Source organism: Triturus cristatus, chromosome 3_2, assembly GCF_964204655.1.
Source record: "Triturus cristatus chromosome 3_2, aTriCri1.1, whole genome shotgun sequence".
NCBI lineage: Eukaryota > Metazoa > Chordata > Amphibia > Caudata > Salamandridae > Triturus > Triturus cristatus.
The window spans coordinates 101,837,690-101,854,154 of record NC_140584.1 but is presented as its reverse complement, the minus strand read 5'-3'; positions in this window follow the sequence as shown (position 1 = coordinate 101,854,154).

Sequence of the window (16,465 nt, the reverse complement as noted above, 5' to 3'; positions counted from 1 at the left end):
AGCCATGCACTATAGTTCTGAGTTCCAGAGCGACGGCATCAATCATAGAGGCAGAGTTGTACACATTGACAATTAGGAGCCTAAGTATGTTAGATAAAGACCAAAGAACACACAATGCATTTGATGAGTCGAAGGAGACCCTCTACACCTAAACACCCAGGGCCAAATTCACAAAAGTAACTAGCACTCCCTTTGGTTCCCCCTGTACAGAGTGTATGGCATTAATGGAGAACCTAACAAAACCATCTAAGAACAGAGTATCCTGGGCAGCCATGTCTCTTGTAAGAAAACAATATTAAAGCTTCTTAACTGTCTCAAGCAAGACTCGTCTAGAGGGGTGAATACGATGGCGTAACATTCGACCGTCATGCCATCGTAACGTGATTTACCCACCGCCAGATTACGATGGCGGTGGGTATCGCGGCGGACGGAAAGTCTGTCCGTCGCTTTTCCACCGGTAGGCAATCGCCTGGCAGAGCTAGGGCACATATATGGCGGTACCGCCATCCATATTATGATGTTTGTTTTTTCAAGGCCTTTCCATGGCGGATGCTGCCATGGAAAGGCTGGCAGGGATTTGCTTTGGGGGCCCATTGCGGGCCCCCAGGGGGGTGGCGGGGTACACTTGTGGGGTACCATGCATGTCCATGCACAAGGTGCAAGGCACCACGAGGTGCCTGCCACGTTGTGCATAGAAATGCACAACATGGCATTTTTCCATTGCGGCGGGTGCTGCACCCAGCACCACGTGCCGCAATGTTAAAATGCCAGATGCAACCGCCGTGGTGGCGGTCGCATCATGATCAGGGGTGCGGGACTGCCGCATGGCAGGCGAGAGGTCCCGTTCCTGCTAGGATGGCGGGTGGACCCAGGTCCGCCCACCATCCTAATAGGCCCCCAAGTATTTGTCCCATGCCCCCTCTACATTCCAGCTTACTAACTTCAGTCGTCCAGGGGCGGTAGGATAATGAGCATCGGCTAGAAGGACAGGTGTGCCAATGCAGGGGAGTCAGTCTTGATCCTCAACATGGGACAAGGGTTCAAATCTATTATTTAACTGAGCACTAGGGTTTGAGGACTTAATGGGGAAGGCAGAGGGCCCATCATTTTTTAGTGAGGGCAGTGGCCAAATCCTTGGAATTCTAGCAAAATCAGGAGGATAGAAAAAACCCAATGGGTGTACCGCGATGCTACTTCTAAGTGCCACACTTATCCCAAGATTTCGCAGAATATACTCCACCCACTGAGGATTACAGAAATGTACTATTATGCAGCCACCGTAACCTGGTTTTACAGTGTTCCCCACCCATCCTACCCTTCAGGCAATGATAATTTTGTTAAATAATGGGGAGATTGTAGAAAGCCAGCTCAAGAACCAGTGGGTCACCTTATTTGTGAGCTGGGCATAGCGCTCTGGATCATTATGCTTTAAGGGGGGATGTTAGTCATTACAAGAATGTATGGTGTTGAGGCAGGGGGCAACTGGATAGCTTCCTTAGACATATTGGTGTGAGCTAAAGATCCCGTTGTGTCTGACAAAATGGGTGGGGAATGGGCGGTGCCCCACTGAAGGCTACCCGCAGCACGCTGTAGCAGGTCGTTGGACAGAGTGTTGTGAAATGGATGACTGTTCCCTCTATGAGGCATTGGTTGCAGATCTGTTTGCTTTAGTTATTCATGGGGGCAACCACCATTAGAGGTTCCCTAAGAAGGCCAGAATATCCCACTTTGCTACAGGTAACAAGAGAGTCTTCTGTTATAGGGTTCGATGGGGGCCCTAAGTGGCAAGTTACATAAGCATCTTGACAGGTATAATCTGCTGGTCTGTATTGTCGGGTCACTCACAATTTTGTCAATGAATAAGGAGAAATGGTCCATTGACCCTCCTAACTTGAACATCATGTCCTCCAAATTGGTCAGGTGGGGATTTGGAGCGCCTAGAGCTCATGTAAGTGTCATTTCCAGCCCTCGTGAATTTGCATCCCACTTAATACTGCCGTTGGCATACGTTCTGAAGCATTTTACTTTTTGTTTCCATTTCCTAATTTACTGTCTGAGGCTGCCCTAATGGGTGGAGTGGAGATCTTACTTGCTGCCTTTCTGTTGACTCTCAAAGGTATAGCCTATGAAGTGCTGTTTGCGTCTTCAACCCTGTTCGGAGGATCAAATACACCCCCATCCAAAGACACAGTCGAAGCAGTCGCAAAAGACTGCTCGGGGGCGACCATATTCAGAGTCTTAACTTTGGTAGCAAGGGGTCATCATATGAAATATTGAGTTTTTTATTTTGAAGTACAAGAATATTTAGGGGCCGATTCCGATCCGGGTCGGAAGGGCACCGAATGCGAACTGGCCAGAAAAACTACGAGCCGTACACGTGTATTCCGCCCGACTCGTACAGCTGTACGAGCGAGCCAGTACGATGCAAGCTACATGAAATTCACAGACTGAGGTGCCAATTCCGATCCTGGTAAAAAAATTCCCCGTCCGACTCGTATCCGGATTTTTTTCTGTCCGAATCGTCAAAGTAGCGTACAAACTGCCAAGTACGATTCGAACGGAAAAAAGTCCATACGAATCGCATTGGGAAGATTTCCCCACACGTCCTCGGGTCGGGAAAAGTCACCGACACGTCCCCGGTCGAAAAACCCACCGTGCGGAAAAATAAAGTCCGACAGCGCAAGTACGATCCCTCCCGTCCTCCCCATTTCACAACCGTACGCAAAAAACACCGTCCGAACCGAACTCCCATCGCAACCATGGAGACATGTGCCCGCATACGCGCCGAACACCCCACCACCCCCCCGCCCGCGTATGTACGCCCCGAACCCCCACCCGTGTATGTACGCACCGAACCCCCACCCGTGTATGAACGGACCGAACCCCCACCCATGTATGTACGCACCGAACCCCCCCCAGCCGTGTATGTACGCACCGAACCCCCACCCGTGTATGTACGCCCCCGAACCCCCACCCGTGTATGTACGCACCCAATCCCCACCCCAGCAGTGCATGTACGCCCCGAACCCCCACCCGTGTATGTACGCCCCCGAACCCCCACCCGTGTATGTACGCACCGAACCCCCACCCGTGTATGAATGGACCGAACCCCCACCCGTGTATGTACGCACCGAACACCCACCCGTGTATGAACGGACCGAACCCCCACCCGTGTATGTACGCACCGAATCCCCACCCCAGCAGTGCATGTACGCCCCGAACCCCCACCCGTGTATGTATGCCCCCGAACCCCCACCCGTGTATGTACGCACCGAATACCCACCCCAGCAGTGCATGTACGCCCCGAACCCCCACCCGTGTATGTACTCCCCCGAACCCCCACCCGTGTATGTACGCACCGAACCCCCACCCGTGTATGAACGGACCGAACCCCCACCCGTGTATGTACGCACCGAACCCCCACCCGTGTATGAACGGACCGAACCCCCACCCGTGTATGTACGCACCGAATCCCCACCCCAGCAGTGCATGTACGCCCCGAACCCCCACCCGTGTATGTACGCCCCCGAACCCCCACCCATGTATGTACGCACCGAATCCCCACCCCAGCAGTGCATGTACGCACCGAACCCCCACCCGTGTATCTACGCACCGAACCCCCACCCCAGCAGTGTATGTACGCACCGAACCCCCCCAGCCGTGTATGTACGCACCGAACCCCCACCCGTGTATGTACGCACCGAAACCCCACCCCAGCACTGTATGTACGCACCAAACCCCCACCCGTGTATGTACGCCCCGAACCCCCACCCATGTATGTACGCCCCGAACCCCCACCCGTGTATGTACGCACCGAACCCCGACCCGTGTATGTACGCACCAAACCCCCACCCCAGCACTGTATGTACGCACCGAACCCCCACCCCAGCAGTGTATGTACGCACCGAACCCCCACCCCAGCAGTGTATCTACGCACCGAACCCCCACCCCAGCAGTGTATGTACGCACCGAACCCCCCCCAGCCGTGTATGTACGCACCGAACCCCCACCCGTGTATGTACGCACCGAAACCCCACCCCAGCACTGTATGTACGCACCGAACCCCCACCCGTGTATGTACGCACCAAACCCCCACCCCAGCACTGTATGTACGCACCAAACCACCACCCGTGTATGTACGGCCGTACCCACACCCCACCAGGGAATGTACGGACCGTACCCCCACCAGTGCATGTACGGACCGTACTGACGCCAAAAACACACGTACTGAACCAGGACAAACCATATTTACACAAGGAGAGTCAATTAGAGTGTCACCACACCACCAAACATGCCCAACAACCCCACAAACATCACATACACTGACCTGCAACTGCCAAACTGCCAAACAGAGGCCCAAAACTCAATCACTCCTCATAACACACCCACACAAATTTCAAACACAGCCACACCCACAAATGGACCAATAAAAATGGACCACACACACAAACCATGAGCCTTTGCAACAGACCCACTGCTGCCAGAGCCCACAGACGACCCACACCACCATACTTGAACCTCACACTTGCATACCTTCACACAACCACCTACACAAACACCCCCTCATCACATTCACACACACACCTCCACTACCACACCCACACACCCACAACCATCCACACCCACACCCCCACAACCATCCACACCCACACCCCCACAACCATCCACACCCACACCCCACGCCATGTCCACCACCAAGAATCCAAAGTTCACAAAGGAGGAGCTGGAGATCCTTGTCGACGAAATCCTCAGAGTCGAGCCACAGCTCTTTGGGACATTGGTCAGACAGACCAGCATATCCGAAAAAACGGCCATGTGGCAGAGGATTGTCGATTCTGTGAATGCTGTTGGGACCACCAGAAGGACCAGGCACGAGTGCCAATCCAGGTGGTACGATCTGCGGAGGACGGTCAAGAGGAAGATGACTGACAATCACAACCAGGGGAACATCACTGGAGGAGGGCCGCCCCCCAGACCGGTACAATACCATCCCTGGGAGGAGAAGGTGATGTCCACGCTGGCGGTGGAGGGACTACACGGACTGCCAGGACTCCCAGACCCTGGTGAGTACACAAACAAATCACCTCACATGGGGGGGATGCCATACACAATCAATCATGCACGCCACCCCCCCCAAGCCACCACCGGACACAACAACACTCCACAAACACACACATGCCACTAGCGCCTCCATGCCCCATGCATCAATCAGGGCCATGCCAAGTCACAGGCCACACAAAACACCAACACAACACAGGATGTGGTCGATGCTGGGAGTGGGGGCATCAAAACTAACATTGAGCAACTCACAAGCACACAACAATGCCCTCAGCCCATATGGCCCAGGGCACAGCCATACAAACTGTGTGTACCCACACAGTACTGTCTTGCCTGCAAATGGTGGCTGCCATGCAGGATGACATGGGTCTGAAGGCACAATTTGCACATAACAGCAGACAATGAAGATGCATCGCTCTGATAGAGTCTCAGCACACACCGCCACAGCAGCAGCCTACACTCAGACACACTGCCCAATGGGTGCCCGGAGAACAGGAACTAACTCACATGAACAAGCCAATGGCCATTCAAAGACCGGCTAACTGTGTGTGCCCAGGAAGCTGGCCTGAGGTGACAGAGGGTGACAAATAGAGGGAGGGAGAGGGGGAATGAGAGGGAAGGAGACAGAGGGGGACATAGGGAGACAGACAGAGGGAGGGAGTAGGGTGACAGAGGGAGACCGACAGAGGGAGGAGGGTGACAGAGGGAGGGAGGAAGGGAGACACAGGGAGACTAAATCACCCTTGGGTGGTGTGGCCATGTCCACTCGTCAGCCGGTGGACTGTGTGCATGCAGACAAGGTCTGGCAGTGCCTCAAACCCCCCCTACCGTAGATGAAGACCGGTCCATGTGTCAATCTGTGCACGAGTCCATCTGTGCTGCAGGCACAGACCTAACCACACACCCAGTATACCCACCCACTGTGTCGGTAAGAACCCTGTCACAAATGCTTCAGTCACCTACCTGCAACATCAAATTGCCTTGGCAAAACACCATTTGGCCATGTACAGTGCAACACGTAAGGCGCCTCTGCATGGCTCGCTATGCCCGCACACCACACTGCTGACTGTGTACCCAAATAGATGCATCAACTAAGATTGTGTCACACATGCGTAAAGCCCTGACAGCTGTGGCCAAGGGACATACCCATGCACAAGTGCACTGTGAGAGGAATGCTAGACAGATCCAACTACCCAGAGGAAGAGTGCCAAATCAGAAATGCATGAAACATGGATGCCACATGTAACACTGTTAACATTGTCTCTCTCACACACAGGTCAACGTCGACGATCACCCCCCAACACTGGGGGGGAAGTCTCACAGGACCAGGCTCCGCGGGATGAGGACCCCACCGCCAGCGATGACTCTCACCACTCCGTGGATGACCAAGACCAACCTGGCCCCTCTGGTGTCCAACCACCTGCAGCACCTGCGTCAGGTACAACTGTGCCAACCACCACCCCCATTCCTGCCACATCCCAGGAGACGTCCAGGAGCCCTGCCCGCACACGACCACCCAGCCAGTCTGCCCAGGAGGGACACGGTCCTCCGGGCACCCAGGAGGAGGCAGGCGGCAACGCAGATGCCATCCCTCAGGGGTCCCGGAGACCCGATGCGCCCACAACGGCAGGCCAGGTGCACGTGGGCAGGGGTGGCGGGAGTGGAGGACGGCGGAGGCGAGAACCTGACCAGGCAGCTCAGGACCCGGTAGTGTCCCAGGTCAGCAACATCCTGGATACATACCGGCGTGACACCAGGGGCATGGACCAGATTGCGTCCACCCTCAATGACATCAAGGGGACCCTCCAGGAGATGAAGACCCTGCAGGCCCAGCAACATGCCTGTCAACTGCAACACCAAGGAAGGATGGAGGATAGACAGGCTGAGCTCGTGGCGGTGCAAACCCAAATGACCGGTGTACTCCGTCGGATTGCCGACAACATGGGCAACCCTCCCTGTGGCACCAGGCGAAGGCCATTACCAGACACAGGGAGGGATCAGGAGGAGGAGGATTCATCCGACGGAGCGTCACAGACATCATCACGGCCTGCTTCCGAGGGTCCCCGCAGGAAGGTGGGTCGTCCACGAAAAAGACTGTGAGAGTCAGCAGAACATCACCATCTCCCAGGTCACCTGGCCTGGCACCTGGCCCTCTGGCCCAATAGCAGCACATGACATTCTCTGCCACATGGACTTGCTGGTCACTGTCTGACCTATGTTGACGAAGACTGTGGCATGGACTCTGACATTTTGCTACGGCAAGGATACCAACTCCCCCAGTGAACTTTGGATTCTACACTCCCGCTGTGCACCTCTTGTCATCCCCACAAACCCGTACCCCACCACAAATAAATTAATCACACTTACAAGATGATGCCGTGATTCTGCATTATTACAATACATGTGTGTGTCGTAAAGTCAAAGCATGCCTGATCTCAGAATTAACTCCAACCATCCAAACCGTGGGGTCGCAGTCTTGCCCAGGACACACATGGGTCCCAATGTATCATCTGATACAGACATGGAGTACCATACTCACCTGTGCTGGGCCCAACCAGCTTAGTGGTTCCCGCACAACTGTGGCTACAGACACATTCAGGGGAGCAACAGTCATGCGCAGAGGTCAGGGATCATGTGGAGTGACCTGGCTTGCCGCTCCCAGGTATGTCTAGACATCTGTCCCTACCATGTCCTGCATGCTTGCGTCAGGCGGATGTTGAGAATGGTGGCTAGGCCAAGGTTGGATGCATGGAGATGCCAGAATGCAGTTTTGGATCACAGTGCCACATGGTTGTGTTGGGGTTGTGGGCTGCATCATGAGTGTGGGCGTGGATCGAGAAGGTCATCCTGCAGCTGGCTGTGAATCATTCCCCCCATCCCGTTTGGACGTTGATGTGGCCTGGTTGCCCGATGCAGTAGCAGAGCTGTGCAGATGCACTCCGGATATGGACAAGTATCATGGGAGTCGTAAGGCACATGTCCGTAGACTGCAGGGTAGGATTCGACACGGATGTTGTAGTTGCCCTGGGGGATGGTCTCTCTTGCCTTGAGGTGGATGGAACTGTGCATCTTGTGCATAATACAGTTTCCACTCCCTGACAAACCGCTAGCATCTTGTCACTCTACACATAGACACATATGCACCACCTCTGAAAACTATGCCAGACATGCCGCACGCACAGTGGCAACAGGCCACCATTGACAGGGAAGAGGCACCTTGGAGACAGAGGGACAAATTTATTAGTCATGTGTGTTGGAATGACAATGATACTCTGTCAACACATACACAGGTCATGTGGATGAACATGTGGGAGCAACACTGGCACCCCCCATTGCAACACAGATGCTGGTATTCCATTGAACTGGCACACAAGTGACGGATAACAGCTAAACACCCCCTGCTGCCACGGAGAGGCTGCTATACACCATTGAGGCCCTGATGGGGCAATCACACACCATGTCAACCCGGTGCAACCTGTATGTTTCCGAGGCCAGTGTTACACACATTGATGGCCTCATCACAATCCCCAATCCCCTGACACATGACAGTCACCAAGTCTGACCATGGCTCCAGGTGAAGCCTGCCCCATGTCATGTTCCCCATGTAGGATCCACATGTATGCAAATGGAACACACATGAACCGGAGAAGTGCACACAGACTACAAACAATTCACACACCCAAAACGCCGTGAGGCATCCCTTACCCTAAGGAGATTTCAAAACTTGCCCGTGCATGTGACGCAGAATCAGCACATGTTGCTGTGTTCATGAGGAGTAGCAGGAGCACAACAATGCCACCAGCAGACAGCATGCCCATGGACCTGTGGAAGAGAGACACACAAGGAGTCAGCCCAAAGGAGCACATCCGCAAGCATGTACTCAACACGTATCATGTTGTCAACATGACAGGTGACAATGATGACCCTCAGACAACATCCTTCCATTGCGCCATCACTCGAGTGACACTTCAATACACACCACTGACTCACTTGGCAGACATGCAGATGGACACACACATTGCAACACATGCCACACACGGCCCAATGCGTGCACACTCAGACACTGGAACTCACCACTAAGCAAAGAAGTTGCGTATGAGCCGACTCCGCATGTCCTCCACAGCCTCCTCCTCCTCCACATCACTTGCCCCGTCACCAAGGCCTTCATCCTCCACGGGTGGATGGTCCTGGTCATCTTGATCCAGTATGAGTGGAACAGCTTCCTCCACTGCCATGTTGTGCAGCATGCAGCAGACGATGATGATCTTGCACACCTTCACCGGGGCATATGGGAGTGCTCCGCCGGTCTTGTGGAGGCACCGGAATCGGCTCTTCAGAAGTCCAAACGTCCTCTCAATGACTCTCCTGGTCCGCCCATGTGCGTTGTTGTAGCGGTGCTCGGCAGCCGTGCTGGGGTTGCGGACAGGCGTCATCAGCCATGGCATGTTGGGATAGCCAGCGTCCCCTACAAGGAAACATCATGGACAGAAGTGTGTCAGCACAGGCAGTGAGATTGGAAGATGACGCCAAACACTGAACTGCCAGAGTCTACCCACCAACAATACATGCTCGCTCGTTCCGCAGCTGCAGCATCATTTCAGGCAGCCTGCTACGCCTCATGATGAAGGCATCGTGTGCTGATCCTGGAAAGCGAACACAGACATGTGAAATCACCATGTTGGACAGACACACCACAAGGGCATTAATGGAGTGATAATGTTTGCGATTCCTATACACCACCTCCTGTGCCTGTGGTGGTACCAACGCAACATGTGTCCCATCTATGGACCCAATGACATGGGGCATCCCTCCCAGGGCATAGAACTCACGCTTGACATCTGTCAACTGCTCACGAATTGGGAATTTAATGTACTCATCCAGGTGAACCAACATGGCCTCTAAGAAATCATGCAGAACACGGCTGAACATCGTCTGGGACATGCCCCCGACATCAGCAATGGTATGTTGGAACGTACCCGTGGCAAGGAAATGTAGGGCTGCCATCACCTTCAACTTGGGTGTCAGTGCACTGGGATACATGTGGCGCGGGAGGAGTTGTGCTTCCAGCCGGCCAGTCAACTCATCAATCAACCGTTGGCTGAATCTGTAGCGGCGTATACAGTCCCGTTCATGCAGGGCAGCCATGTCTGGCATACGTCGAGGGAGAGGCGGAGCCCTGCAGTGAAATGGAAGGAACACCGAAGAGTGAGCACTGTACAACGACATTGTCAATGCACTGAGCACATGTTACACAGCCAATACACATATGCCACATTCTGAGTCAGGTCTGTGCCACATTTCCTGGACACGTACGCCAGTCAGGTGACACTCCTACCAAGGGACAGCCACTAATGGAGTGGGGCAAGATCACGATGACATGGCATGAGACTAGCTGTGGGCCAGTGTAAGTGAACATGCACACGCATCACAGGATTCACAGACATCCACACATGTGCAGAAGTAGTATGCGTATGGTACAGACAGGTTGTTGGATGCGATATGCACTGGTCACATGTCATAGGAATAGGACAGGCCACACACATTGCCTTGGAGGAGTACATGTCGAGACAGAACATACATAGAGAGCATGTGGATATGTACTTGTGTTGATACTCCGTGTAGTTGCATACATACACACCTCATGGCAAATCACATATGTGGGCTGGTGTGCGGAACAGTGTGCCATGGCCATCTACACACAGACACATGTTGGCAGCAGCAACTGCTGATGCATTGGACCACACACCTACAGCAAAATCATGGAAACACATGCCACACACATGACATGGTTGCAGCGTGCAACGCAGCCATACACATGTCATGTGTAATATTCCGTGTAGCTGGCATCAGGGGACAGGTGCGGGTGTCCGTGACTGGGACATGCAAGTGACTCATGGCTCCACTGGTGTGTACGACATGCACACATGTCAAAGGAGTGCAGGGGATGTGTGGTACAATGCGCACCATCACACACGACATGTGTACACAGCTCATCGTACATGTGCTTTGCCCACACCTCAGGGGTAAAGTGCCACATCACATCCTGACACACCTGTGTCACACACATGTGGTATTGCACAGACAGTGCATTGGTGTCCACCCTTGGCAAAATCTGACCGCTCCATTCCTGTCTGTGTGCCGCCTGTCACCACTGACAGGTGTGAAACGCACCGTACATACGCTCTGAGTGCGTGTATAGGGTCCCTGGGCCAATATTGCCGCTGGCGTATGCGTACGCCACAGTAGTACGAACTGTACACGCGCTTGTACGGTCCGGATCACAATATGGGCGCTGGCGTATGCGTACGCCACAGTAGTACGAACTGTACACGCGCTTGTACGGTCCGGATCACAATATGGGTGCTGGCGTATGCGTACGCCACAGTAGTACGAACTGTACACGCGCTTGTACGGTCCGGATCACAATATGGGCGCTGGCGTATGCGTACGCCACAGTAGTACGAACTGTACACGCGCTTGTACGGTCCGGATCACAATATGGGCGCTGGCGTATGCGTACGCCACAGTAGTACGAACTGTACACGCGCTTGTACGGTCCGGATCACAATATGGGCGCTGGCGTATGCGTACGCCACAGTAGTACGGACCGTACAAGCGCGTGTACAGTTGGTACTACTGTGGCGTACGCATACGCCAGCGCCCATATTTGAAAGTTTGAAAGAATCTACATTGTTGCAATGTGGATGTTGACTTGACATCATCATCAAAACTGAAACCATGCAAAGGCACACACTGGGGTAGGTTTGAAGGGATTGGATGAAACGTAGGATGCAAATGTGACTGACCAATCAATCTGTACTCCTGTACATGAACAGGCCAGCCAGGCATATATAAGGCAGCCAGGTCCCATGAGAGAGCACTTGCCTGCACATCCATTCATCCATGACCACTGCTGCTGATAGTGATTCCTCTGGCACCATGTCCAGAACTGTGGAGAGGTCACAGCCATTCACCCAGGAGGAGAACCTTGCCCTGATAGATGTGATCCTCCCACAGTTCCAGAGCCTGTATGGTCGACCAGGGGTTCAGGTGAGTGCAGACTCCACTAGCTTGGACTGTGCCCCTTTTGTGTGCCAGTGACTTCTGCCATTGTATCCATGTGTGACAGACATGCACTGTTGTTTGGAGTGGGTCCCAGGGTGTGGAAGGCCTCATGTCACCCATGCAGAGCATGCTGTGTTTCCTGTGTGCACTCCTCACTTGCATAGTGCCTACTGTGACAATGAATGCAAGGTGCATGCCACATTCTGCCTGCATACTCCTCCTGGGGATGTTGTTTCCACAGTCCTGATGTGATCCTGTGTTCCCCCCAGTGTGACAGGTGTCAGTACCCATGGATGTGTGTTTGGTCAGTGTACCTGTGCTGTGAGTGTCCAAAGGCCGTGTTCGTCCCCTGTCATGTGGGTGAGTGCATATGGGGAGTGTTGCACACAAGCAGCATGAGTGATGGATATAGCCTGGCCATCCGATGTGAGCAGGGAGCAGTGCTGTGTGCATGCCGTGCTGAGCCAGCCCCACACCTGTGACACCCCCGTCTACTGGCACATGGGCAGAGTGAGGTGTGTACCCGCAGTTGGCAATGCCATGTGATTGTCCTGTACCTGTGTGTGTCTGTGTACTCTGCTGAGGTAGCATCAGTGTGCTGGGGCAGGTGACTGCTGTGAGGTGCTGTACATAATCCTGGTGTAGCCTGTGAGGCACAGTGTGATCCCTGGTCAGTGAGTGTGTGGTACCCCTTATGCCACCCTTGTACTTTCAATGGCACGTAGTGCATTTGGCCTTCCACAGTGGATAATGTCCCTATGACAAAGGTGCAATTAGTTGCATGCATACCATGGCCTGTTCATAATGAGGATTGTTCTATATGTGTGTCTCTGTGTTTCTGCTCATGTGGATTAATGTATTCTCACTTTTGCATCCTCACAGGTAGGTGCCATTGCCAAGGGGGAGATCTGGAGTGAAGCCGTCAGTGCCGTGAGGGGTACAGAGGGTCGGAGGCGGAGCCTGTCTCAGGTGAGGAAACGCTGGCAGGACATCCGGTGCTGGACGAGGAGGATTGCACGGGTCCTGCTGGGGGACTCACCTGTGAGCCGTAAGAACCGTGGGCGCCGTCGTCTGACCCACATCCAGAAGCGTGTGCTGGCGGTGGTCTTCCCCGATATGGACAGGCGCCTACAGGAGAAGCAGCAGCAGGAAGGGGGTAGGTACATGTGTGTCAGTTGTGTGTCCCCAGCCAATGTAAGTGTGCAGTTGCATGGATACACTGCCAGGGTTTGATTGTGCAGTGCGTCAACTTCTCCACAAAGTAGCACAGTGCTGTTCTCACTCCCTCCATTCCCCTCCTTGCCATGTGTTCCCTGGTCTGTCTGTAGCCACTCTTGCACAAGGTTATTTGGGCAGGCAGTTCATGCAGGTGCCCTATGCTATCAGCATCATGTGTGGGGGTGATGTGCCACAGGTATGGGGACCTTGCGTGTGCCATGGACAATTTCAGTCAATGTGGTGTCCATGTCACTTGGCACTGATTGTGAATCACAACATAGGGGTGTGTCTCCAAAATGTACAGCCTTCCAACATGCATGTCCAATTGTGTGCCCTCTGACATGATGTGCCTGAGGGGGAGGCCTGCTAAGTGCAGGGACGGTTGCTTAATTTGCAGTCATGTACATCCTGGACCATGGAGGAGTGTGGGCACTACTGTGCCCTGGGGCACCTCTTCCTAGGTATCATGTGCGTCATCCAACAATATGGCCTTCACTGTGTCTTCGCCATGGGTTGGGTAGGGTGGCATTGTACCCTGGGCTCAACTGTTAGGACCTACAGGTTGCTACATGTGTCCACTGTACAGGGGGACCCATTTTGCTTGTGCATACTCACAGTGGGCATTACCTGTGTGTGTTGTTGAGACAATCTGATGATGTTTGCCTGTCAATGATGTGTGGACATGCCCACCAGGGGCTGTGTGTGTACAGTCATTAATTAGTGGAGGCCATGTGTTTTCATCCCAGAGTAAGAGGTGTACATACTTTCTCCGTCTCAATGAGATTGTCTCAGGTGTGGGTGGTTTGTGCGTACAAGGCCTACATGTCAGAAGCTTCATCCTCCTTGCTGGGTTTAGCCTGTGTGTGATGTTTGACTGGACATACGCTCAAGGTGCAGTGACCCAGTCATGTTTGGCCTGGTTTCATGTATTGCCTTTGCAGCATGCGGCAAGAGTAAATGGATATGATTCATGCTCATCCCTTTTTGACGACGCAGTGTGGTGCAGGTGCTGTGCACATTTGTCCCCAGAGGCTGGCTCCTCTGTAAAATTTCAGGTGCAGTGATTTGCTGTTGTGTCATGCTCTCCATTGTGTCTCAGTGGCATGGTGGGTCGAAAAACTGTGTGTTCCATGGCCTACATGTGTACATTGTTTTGTAGGTGTTACTCCTGTTGCTTTTCAGGCTATGCAATGTGACCTATGTATATTTGACTCATGTGACATATGTGTACAGGTGTCTGATTATCTCCTGTCTCTTCACCTTGCCCACAGCATCGCCGGGGGACACGGAAGGAGACACTAGCACGGACCGGGAGGAGGGATTGAGCACCAGTGCCAGCAGTGCTGTCCTGTCTGGCACATGGAGTGGCACGGAGGCCGAAGGGAGTGAGGCAGAGGACCTGTCGACTGCCAACACAGACTATGACGCAGACGGGTCCGAGGCTGAGCTCCAAGAGGTGGCGGAGTCTGCCCCCCCAGCTGATGGCAGCCCTCCACATCCCCCCGCCACCTCAGGTTCCATCACCGGCCTCCCACATGCTCGTGGCCCTTCCCTCCGTGCTCGGTCCCCACATGTCTCCTTCCTGCCAGGCACCGCACCCCCTGCCCCTGTCACCACTGCTGCGGTGAGTGCGGAGTCTGTGGACATCCTGAGGCAGTTGCAGGTTGGTCAGACTGCGATGCTAAATGTCCTCCATGCCCACACCCAGGTGCTGACCCAGATGGAGGCATACATGGAGGGCATGTCGGCTGCGCAGTCTGACCAACGGCAGTTGCTGAGGTCCATAGACTCCACACTGACTGCAGGACTGGATCTCCTGCAGCGCTGCCTACCCCCCCTACCCCTGCCCCATCCACAATTCCCACTCCCGTGCCTGTCCCACGCACATCCAGACGTCAGCGTGCACGCACCCCAACAGACACAGGCACCACACCACCAGGGAAGTCGAAGCGCACACCTCCTGTCACGCACACACAGGGTGAGGAAGGCACACCCACTGGGTCGGGGGGGAAACGTAGAACACGCAGCCACAGTGGGAGTCCGCAGTCCACACAACCCACTCCCTCCAAATCCACTCCCCTTAGCTCTCCTGGCCAACAGTCGGTGACAGCATCATCCACTGCGAGTGTGCCCCCCAGCCCCAGGATGACACCACCCCGCAAGCGGTGGAGGCGGGACCCGGCCAGGGGAGTTGTGTCCCCCACCCTGTCCACACCCTCCCCCAGTGGCGCTGTGACCCATCCCTTTGCCCCCCCCCCTCCTTGGGGCCTGTGGTTGGATTGGGTGCGGGGGAGTCGCTGGGGGAACTTGCCGACGTGTGCAGCGCCATTCTGTCCTCCACCTTTGGCGCTGGCACCCCCCCTGTGGCAGAATCATCCCTCCCTGCACCCACAACACCTACCCTTTCCCCTCCTGTCCCTGCGGTGCCTGTTTCCACCCTCCCCCCTGATGCCCCCTCTTCTGTGGATGAAATGGACTTGTGAACTGTGCAGGCAAGCTAGGGGACACACGTCCCGATGTGTACCCCCCCCCCCGGACTTTGCTGCTGGCCTGGCCCATGGCCCTTGTACATAGTGGACATTTTCTCAGAGATATTTTCCTGCTGAATAAAGCATTTTCTTTTGGTTTTGCACACTGATGCTTTCCTGGACTTGCTGTTGGGGCTGGTGCTCCCTGAGTTGGGGTGGTGATAATGTGTTAGGGGTCTGTGAAATGTTGGAGTGTGCTGCTCATGGGGTGTACCCTGCCATCTGCGTGCCATCACAGAGGTCTCTGCCAATGGTATTTGGTCATGTTTGCTCTCACTGTATGGTGACATTGTCCCAAGGTGTGTTCCATCCTCTGTGGAGCAGGCCATTTTCCCTGCAGGGTGTCTCCCAAATGCTGTGCTGTGCTGTGTCTACATTTCCTGGATGTGTGAGGGTTGCCGTTCAATATAGCCATGCTGGCTCAGCGATGGCTCCGCCTGCATCTGGGGTATCACCCTTGTTGGTCACTGAACTTGTTGATGGGGTATCTTGTCCTATGTCTGGGCACTGCTGGGAGGACTCTGCACCCACCCCTCCTGTGTCTGGGCACTGCTGGGAGTGTTAGGCACCCACCCCTCCTGTCTCTGGGCACTGCT